Source organism: Dasypus novemcinctus, chromosome 11 (assembly GCF_030445035.2).
Source record: "Dasypus novemcinctus isolate mDasNov1 chromosome 11, mDasNov1.1.hap2, whole genome shotgun sequence".
Lineage (NCBI taxonomy): Eukaryota > Metazoa > Chordata > Mammalia > Cingulata > Dasypodidae > Dasypus > Dasypus novemcinctus.
The window spans coordinates 2,138,346-2,148,367 of NC_080683.1; the positions used below are offsets into that span (position 1 = coordinate 2,138,346).

At 39.1% G+C, this 10,022-nt stretch overlaps 1 pseudogene; it reads left to right on the forward strand.

Annotated features, from left to right (window-relative positions):
- The first annotated feature begins 1,746 nt into the window (after positions 1-1,746).
- LOC101443061 (putative transporter SVOPL pseudogene) lies at positions 1,747-2,408 on the forward strand (annotated as a pseudogene).
- The last annotated feature ends 7,614 nt before the right edge of the window (positions 2,409-10,022 follow it).

The window sequence follows — 10,022 nt, forward strand, 5'->3', positions numbered from 1 at the left end:
AATAATAAAAATAAATAAATAAATAAATAAAATAAAAACATAAATTAAAAAAAAGAATATATATAATTGTCAAATAAGCATACACAAAAAGATGCTCAAAATTAATTGTCATTAGTGAAGTGCAAAATTAAAACTCAATAATAGATCATCATATGCTTATTAGAATATCTGAACACCTAAACACTAACAATACCAATTGCTCATGAGGATATGAAGCAATAGTAGTCTCATTCCTTGCTAGTGAGAGTACAAAATGGTACAGACAGAACTATTCTAGCAATTTCTTGTAAAACTAAACATAGTTTTACCATCCAACCCAGCAACTGTCCTCTTAGGTATATATGCAGCTGATTTGAAAACACAAGTCTCCACAAAAAAACACATAGGAATGTTTATATAAGAGTTGTATTTATACTCTACAAAATCTGAAAGCTACCAAGATGCCCTTTAATAAATGAATAGATAAACACACTGTGCTATATTTCTAGAGTGGAATATTAGTGATAAAAATGAAATAGTCCATCCAGCCACAAAAAAAAATGTTGAATCTCAAATTATTTATGTGAAAGAAACCACTCTAAAAATGCATCATACATATAGTTTCAATTATGTGACCTGGATAGGGCAAAACAATAGAAAATAGAGGGAAACAGACTTGGCCCAGTGGTTAGGGTGTCTGTCTACCACATGGGAGGTCCGCGGTTCAAACCCCGGGCCTCCTTGACCTGAGTGGAGCTGGCCCACGCCCAGTGCTAATGCACTCAAGGAGTGCCGGGTCATGCAGGGGTGTCCCCCGTGTAGGGGAGCCCCACATGCAAGGAGTGTGCCCTGTAAGGAGAGCCACCCAGCACAAAAGAAAGTGCAGCCTGCCTAAGAATGGCGCCACCCACACGGAGAGCTGACACAACAAGATGACTCAACAAAAAGAGACACAGATTCCCATGCTGTCAGCAACAACAGAAGTGGACAAAGAAACAAGATGCAGCAAATAGACACAGAGAACAGACAACTGGGGTGGGGGTGGAGGGGAGAGAAATAAATAAGTAAATCTTAAAAAAAGAAAGGAGAATGATCCCTGGTTGCCAGGGACTTAGGGAGAGAGGAGGAGGGTTGAAAAGGTGCAGCACATGAGAACTGTTAGATGGGTGAAACTATTCTGTATAATACTGTAATTGTAGAATGATGATATTGTGCATTTATAAAAATCAATTGAACAAGACAGCAAAAGAGTGTACATTAATGTATGAAAAATATATATTTTATAGCTCAAGAGAATTCCATGATGAAATGCAAAATGTTCAAAAGCAACCTAACTGTATTACAATGTATGACATACCCTCTCTGAAGGATATGCAGGGAAAAGTTGCTGAAAGAGTAATTTTGGATAGGAATGGAGTCTGTAACATGAAGTAAATGGACACTGTGTGTAAGTATAAGTACTGTACTCTAGTTCATAAAGTCATATCCCCCCAGGGATGGGTTAACAACCTCTTTAATTCTATATATGTTCATTAGTATCAAGGAGTGAAGTAAATGGATGACAGATGTTTCTCACTGTGGAGTGGGAGGTTACAGATAAACAAGGGGAGGAAGCTGGACAGTTCTATGTGGTAATGGTTAGGAATTAGATACATCACTATGAACTCATGTGAAAATGAATATAGATAGACTCACATGTAGAAATATTTACAGGTATGTGTGTATACACAGGATAGTGAACACACATATATTCCCTTATAATCTCCATTGGATGCCAAGTATTTACAGACCACATTACAGATCTGGGTCATATGGCTGGGAATCTCTTTCGCCTACTATGGGGTCATCCTGGCCAGTGCCGAGTTGCTGGAGAGGGAACTGGTCTGTGGTTCACGGTCAGAGCCTGAGGTGGTAGTATCTGCAGAAGACTCAGAGGGGAGCCAGAGCCCCTGCCACTGCCACATGTTTGCCCCCTCCGACTACCAGACAATGATTATCAGCACCATTGGCGAAATTGCTTTGAATCCTTTAAATATCCTGGGTATCAATTTCCTGGGAAGACGGCTGAGCCTTTCTATTACCATGGGATGCACAGCTTTATTCTTCCCTCTCCTCAAAATTTGTACTTCAAGAGCTGGCCTAATTGGCTTCCTCTTCATGCTGAGAGCTCTTGAGGCAGCAAACTTCATTACCATCTACATTTACACTGCTGCGGTCTACCCTATGGCAATTCGTGCTTTGGGCAGGGAATCAGCTGCTCCCTGTGTCGCATTGGTGCAATGGTGGCACCATTCATATCACAGGTTCTTATGAATGCATCATTCCTGGGGGCCCTGTGTCTTTTCTCATCTGTCTGTGTCGCATGTGCCATTTCTGCATTTACGCTCCCCATTGAGACCAGAGGACAGGCCTTACAGCAAATTAAATGAAGATCTGCAAAAGCTATATCTACCAGAGAAGAAAAATGCATGTTTTCAAAAGAGCTTTTACATTTTTGAAAACTCAACTTTTATTCTGTATGCTCCTAGGTAATTAAGGAACTGATTATGCCTTTTAAAAATATAAGGCACATATGTGGATGGGGTGGATAAATGTATTGATCTTGTCCCCAAGAGGCAATATATAAAGAAACTTTTATAAAATATGCTCTAATTTTGGGAAGCCATGTGGAAGGTGGCTCTTAATCTTTGACATCAAGTCTGTTAATCTTTATATGAATAAATACTAAATCTCAGGTTTAAAATGAATTTTAAAAAAGGCACACATGTAAGGCACACATGTTAGATTTTAGTACAATTCTCCAAGAAGAGTCCTCTTGGAGAAATAATTAACTGTAGGTTTGGGACAAGAACTATATAAGAAGGGCCTAGAGCAGCTTGTAATACCAGAAATTAAATAGGTACTAAAATAAAACCCCCAATTAAGTGGATAATATCAAATGTACCCAGGGCATAGCAGAAAGAGCCCCATGGCCAAAATTGGAAGGAAATAAACAACAAAAATGTAGTATTGTATTACAACCCAAGGTAAAAATAAATGTCATGAGTCAATACTGATATAAACAAATAGTTGATTAAATAAATAAGTGCCATGTCAGTTGGCCCAACTTTGGAGTTTGTGTTCCTGAGTGTGATGGAGTTGGACTCAGATGTGACCTTTCTACACATGACTCTTCTGTCACTTTTACTGAACCTGTGGTTAGCACTGGGATTGGTGTATACTCAGGAGACATGAATCTCTGGACTGTTCATGTGCGAGCTGGGTCCTGAGCCAAGCAGACTTGCAACTCCAACCTCTGGTTCATTGGACTTACCCCAGCCAGCTAACATGGAGGTGAAGAAGGTCAACCACTACACCAGGGAACCGAGAGTGCCTACAACTGCAAGGAGGAGAATTGCATCCATCATCCATGTGGAATCTAAGCCCCCTCTCGATATAGAGGTGGAGTGGACATAACCATCCCAGGGTCCACAGGATGGAAGAATAGAGCATGGATTAGAGTGGACTTACTGACATTCTACTATGAAACTATTGTGATTAGTAATGAAAGAAATTGTAGCACTGATGTGGAGAAAGTGGCCACGGTAGCTGCTGAGGGCAGGGAAAAGGAAGAAGAGAATGATGTGGGGGCATTTTTAAGACTTGGAGTTGTTCTGGGTGGTACTGCAGGGACAGCTGCTGGATGTTGTATGTCCTGTTATGGCCGACTGGGTGAATTGGGGGAGAGTATAAACTACATATAAACTATTATCCATGTGGTGCAGCAGTGCTCCAAAAAGTATTCACCAAATGCAATGAAAGTCCCAAGGTGATGAAAGACGTTGTTGATGTGGGAGGAGTGGGGTGAGGGATGTGGGAGGTATATGGGAACCTCTTATATTTTTTGAATGTAACATTTAAAAATGAGAAAGAAAAAATAAAAATAAATAAATAAATAAATAAATAAGAAGCAAATACCCATGCAGAAGAATTGTGATAATTTATGTACCGTTGAATGCTCAAGGAGGTGGACCACAAATTCACTCCTGAATGTGGGCTTCACATAGTGAATTCTTTTCACAGGTGATATAGGGAAAGGCAGAGAACTGAGGAACTTTTTGGTTGGGGAACTTCAAAACACTGTTCATGCAAGTCATCATCAAAGGTGATAAATCATGTTGGTAAAGGCTACCTGGATATGATGTGATGAAAATGGCACCTTATCTCTTCCGTCTTCCTTCCAACAATAAATCTGATCTAGACATGAGAAGAAAATCATACAAATTCCAGCTGAGGTGCACTTTAAAAAAGACCTGTTTCACACTCCTCAAAACCATCCAGTCATGAAAAACAAGGAGAGTCTAAGAAGCTGTCCCCATCACAAAGGAACTAAGAATTTATGACAAGTAAATGCAATCTTTATTTTGTATGGGAGATGGAAATAATAGGGGAAAGTGGATGAGAGATTCTTGGAAACTCTTGCTACTATCCTTGGTTTTTTTAAACTTAACACTATTCTAAAAGATAATTTATTAAGAAATTAAATATTGGTGAAATGCAAAATTCTAAGAGTGCTAAAACCCAACTCAATCTAAACAAAATTCCATGCCTTGGACAAGAATATAAGACTGCTGTGAGTCTCCCATTCTTTGTCAATTAAAACAGAATTATGAAACCATTTCATAAAATAATTGAATAAAATAATGAATATAAAATGTCTGCCATTGTGCATAGAATTAATAGTGAATATTTTAAAATTTTGATTAAACCCACCCAGTCTCATCTCCAAACTTCCTTCTCCATTTATAATGTGCTATGTCCAGCTTCTATCATCTCCCTGGTGTTTTGAAAACTACCCAGAGAGAGCTTTCAACAGGGCTAGACTTTCATGACCATTATCTACTAAAACCCCTGCAATAACAATCCAATAATTTCAAATATGAAGAAAATCGTTGGGACAAACTGTAAGGCTCTCTGTTATCTGGCTGCTGGCAACCTTATTTGGCTCATGTTACACTTTTCCCTCCCCTGCACTTCATTGTTCATCAAATAACATGAAGTACATTTAAAACCTCACCACACCTTAAAGTTGATTGATACCACATTTTTGTCCCTGTCATTCCATCTTGTTCTGGTTCTACACAATTGTCTTCCTGGACTTACTCCAATTCCTCCTTCAAACCTCAGTACGATTATCAGTTCCCTTGTGAAGCATTCACTAAACTCCACAGGATACATCCAAAGTTTTGGATCCACATCACCAAGATTTCAGTACATCTCAGGATATTGCATGTACTGAATTCAATATCTCTTATCCTTTGTACATGTAATTCTCTCAATGAAAAGAAAAATGTCATGTCATTTCTTTGTTCCCAGAATGATACTTAGAGCCTGCCTTGAAGTATTTGATGATTAAACGTTTGCTGAATGTCTAAAAGAAGAATTGGATGAATGTGGTTATAGAGATACTTCCTATAACTGTAGGATAAGAATAAATAGTGAAACAAGGAAAATGCTGTTGAGAGAAGGAAGCCCCGTGAATGAGAGCCAACTGTACAAGACAGATTGGAAAAATAAGTTATTTTAGTGTAACCATTAACCCCCTCCACAATTAGTCTTTTTAAGTATGGAGGACTTGGTATGATTAAGATTTCTTTGCATATATACCTTGTAGTTTCCCTAAAATCATGACCAATCAAAGAGGTCCATGGAGTCAAATACATTCCCCCAGCACCTGAGAAGATTCTGTGACCAAAACGAAGTTATAAGATAAAGTGTTTTAGTTCACCAAATCGATTCTTCCTCCAATGATGGATGAAGATGGAAACCCTACTCCCAGGAACAGAAGAGATATGGAACCACTCACACAATTGTGTTTCCCATCACCAGAGATTAGTAAAGGAGACTAGAGAAATTGAGGCAGAAGCGAATAGAGTTGCCATACCTTTAGGGATTTCATTCTCAAGAGCATCATTAATGAAGAATTCTTTTGTTGCTCTATTCCCTGACTATTTAGGTCTATGAAGGAAAGAGAGAAAATCACAATGTAAACTCATTCTGATTTAGACCCTTGGAAGTGTGCTTTGGAGCTCCACAGTCATCTCTTATCCCAGTGGATACCTTCCTCCCACAAGAGGACACTCCTTATTAGGTGTGGGCTCTAGTATGGCAAGGATTCCCAAAATGATTTCCCTATCTCTGATTATAGATAGAAAATCTGGATACATTAAAATATCTCTGTACCTTCTAGAATTGGTGCTAATACATGGGGTTGCTCTCTCTAAAGAGGATTTCCTCTCGTCTCACTCTTCTCCTCTCTCCCCCATAGTTAACACTATCTGTTTCCCTCAATTAAACATTTGTATTCTCAGTCATACAACTAATACTTATTTAGCAATTCTAGATGGTAAGCACTAAACTATGTTCTGGGGTAAAAAGAAAGGTTTCCATATTGTGCCTCCTATCAAACAGCTCACAGTATAAACAGGCCAAAAGTCATGAAATAAATTGATACAACACCAGAAGGTAATATTGCAGTCTTTTTTTTTTTTTTAAAGATTTATTTATTTAATTAATTTCCCCCCCCTCCCCTTGTTGTCTGTTCTTGGTGTCTATTTGCTGCGTCTTGTTTCTTTGTCCGTCGTCAGCAGCACGGGAAGTGTGGGCGGTGCCATTCCTGGGCAGGCTGCTCTTTCTTTTCACGCTGGGCGGCTTTCCTCACGGGCGCACTCCTTGCGCGTGGGGCTCCCCCACGCGGGGGACACCCTTGCGTGGTGCGGCACTCCTTGCGCGCATCAGCGCTGCGCATGGCCAGCTCCACACGGGTCAAGGAAGCCCGGGGTTTGAACCGCGGACCTCCCATATGGTAGACGGACGCCCTAACCACTGGGCCAAAGTCCGTTTCCCAATATTGCAGTCTTGATGAAAAATAATTACATGTGATTGAGGAACAACTTTTCCACTGATTCTAAAAAAACACCTGGGGGACTTATAGGGATTATGGTGCAGCTACAGATCACTTTGGGTAGTATAACTGGCATTCGAAAATGAGTTCGTGTTCATAATATGTATAGATACACAGAATTTGGAGAATTTGTCAACAAGGATTTGACCTGCAAGAAATACTGAAGGAAGTTCTACTGATTGAAAGAAAACAGGAAAGGAAAGTTTGGAGGAGAGCTTGGAAAGTAAGATTATTTGTAAGAATAACTGAAACGGTGCAATGGACACAACCAATCCAATGTCCACATAGAAAAGGTGGCATTGGATTGAGAAAAGTGGACAGGATGGCTGATGGGTATGGGGAAAGGCAGGAAGAGATGAGAGGTGGAGGCGTCTTTGGGACATGGAGCTGCCCTGGATGGTGCTTCAGGGGCAATCACCGGACATTGTAAATCCTCACAGGGCCCACTGGATGGAATGGGGGAGAGTGTGGGCCATGGTGTGAACCGTTGACCATGGGGTGCGGGGGTGCCCAAAGATATACTTGCCAAATGCAATGGCTGTGTCATGATGATGGGAGGGAGTGTTGCTGAGGGGGGGGGATAGGTGGGGTGGGGGAGGTAGGGTTCAATGGGACCTCATATATATATATTTTTAATGTAATATTATTACAAAGTAAATAAAATAAAATAAAAAAAGAATAACTAAAACAATAAAAAAAGAAAATAAAAACAAAATATGACAAACATAAAGCTAAAGGAAAAATGACTAATGTAAGTACTGCATTCACCATAATAAATTGAATGTTAATGGATTAAACTCTCCCATCAAAAGGCACAGATTGACAGAATGGATGAGGAAATATAACCCATCTATATGCTGTCTATAAGAAACCACCTTAGACCCAAGGAAAGAAACAGGTGGCAAGTGAAAGGTTTTTAAATAATTTTACATGCAAACAATGACAAAACAGAACAATCATAAATATTTAGGTACCAAGCAGTGTGGACCAAAATACATGAGGTAAATACTGGCAAAAGTAAAGGATGAAATAGATGCCTCTAAATCAGAGATGGGGACTTAAATACAACATTATCAGAATTAGTCAGATCATCTTGGCAAAGGCTCAATAAAGAAACAGAGACCTTGAATTATATGTTAGATTAACTACATCTAATGGACTTATACAGAACATTACTTGCCAAAACAGCAGTATACATTGTCATCTTGAGTACTCATGAATCAATCTCCAGATAAATACATGCAAGCTCACAAAAGTCTCGACAAATTAAGATATGTTGGAATAATACAAAGCAATTTTCCTGACCACAGCAAAATGAAGCTGGAAATCAATAAAGGATGGAAAACAGTACTAGGAAAAATATATGGAAGTTAAATGCACCTTTAAACAATCAGTTTGCCATGGAGGAAATTGCCAGATAAATTGTAACTACGTCGAAGCAAATGAAAATGAGAAAAAAAAATATTAAAATTTATGGAATGTGGTGAAATTAGTGCCAGGAAGGAAACCCATAAACTTTAATACTACATTGAAAAAGAAAAAAAGAGCTAAAATCAAAACCTTAACTGCACACCTGGAGGAACGAGTAAAAGGACTACAAATGAATCCCAAAGCAAGCTCATGGAAGGAAATAACAATTAATAGCACAGAATCAAATGAAACTGTGAATAAGATAAATTAGAAAGAATAAACAGAAACAAAGCTGGTTCTCTGAGAAAAGTTATAAAATCAAAAAACCCTAAGCTAGGCTAGCAAGGAAAAAACAGAAAAGAACTAATAAATAAAAATCAGAAATGAGAGAGGGGCGGCGGACTTGGCCCAGTGGTTAGGCGCCCATCTACCACATGGGAGGTCTGCGGTTCAAACCCTGGGCCTCCTTAACCCGTGTGGAGTTGGCCCATGCGCAGTGCTGATGCATGCAAGCAGTTCCCTGCCATGCAGGGATGTCCCCGTCGTAGGGGAACCCCACGCACAAGGAGTGCGCCCCGTAAGGAGAGCTGCCCAGTGCCAAAGAAAGTGCAGACTGCCTAGGAATGGCGCCGCACATATGGAGAAATGACACAAGATGATGCAGCAAAAAGGAACCCAGGTTCCCGTGCCGCTGACAACAACAGAAGCGGACAAAGAAGATGCAGTGAACAGACAACCGGGGAGGAGGGAAGAGGAGAGAAATAAATAAATAAATCTTTTAAAAAAAGAAAGAAAGAAATGAGAGAGGGTATATCACCACTGATTCCAAACAAATAGAGTATCATAATAGGATACATTAAAAATTTTTATGCCAAAAATATGGACAATTTAGATATAAGGCACAAATTTCTAGAAAGTCTCATCAAACTACATTGATGATAGAAGAAATCAAAGAACTGAACAGTCCAATCACCAGTAATGAGATTGAAGTAGTCATAAAAATCTGTCAACCAAGAAATGCCCAGGACCAGATGGATTCATGAGCAAATTCTACCAATCATCCTCAAAAGAACTAATAATAATCCTGTCTAAAATCTTCCAAAAATTGGAGACGAGGCAACATTGCCTGACTCAGTCTATGATCATATGATATCTCTACCAACACAGAAAAGACATTCAACACAATACCATCTTCTTCTTGATAAAATCACCTCAAAAGATAGGATTAGATGGAAAGTTCTCAACATTACAAAGGGCATATATGAAAGCCACACTGCTATCATCATACTCAATGGTGAAAAGTTATAAGGTTTCTCTCTAAGATCAGAAAAAAAGACAAGAATACCCACTGTCCCCACTCTTGGTTATCACTGTAGTAGAAGAACTTCCTTGAGCACTTGGGCAAGAAAAACAAATAAATGACATCCAGTTTGGAAAGGACAAATTTACACTAATTGTAGATGCCATGACTCAACATGTAGAAAGAAAAAAAAATCTGCAGAAAGCATGTAGAGCTGATAAAGCAGTTCAGTAAAATGACAGGATGTAAGATCAACAGACAGAAATCAGCAGCTTTTCCGTACATTAGTAATGAGCAATCAGAAGAAGAAATCAAGAAAAAAATTCTATTTACAGTAGTAACTAAAAGAAGCAAATATCTAGGAACAAATTTAAGTAAGGATATAAAGGA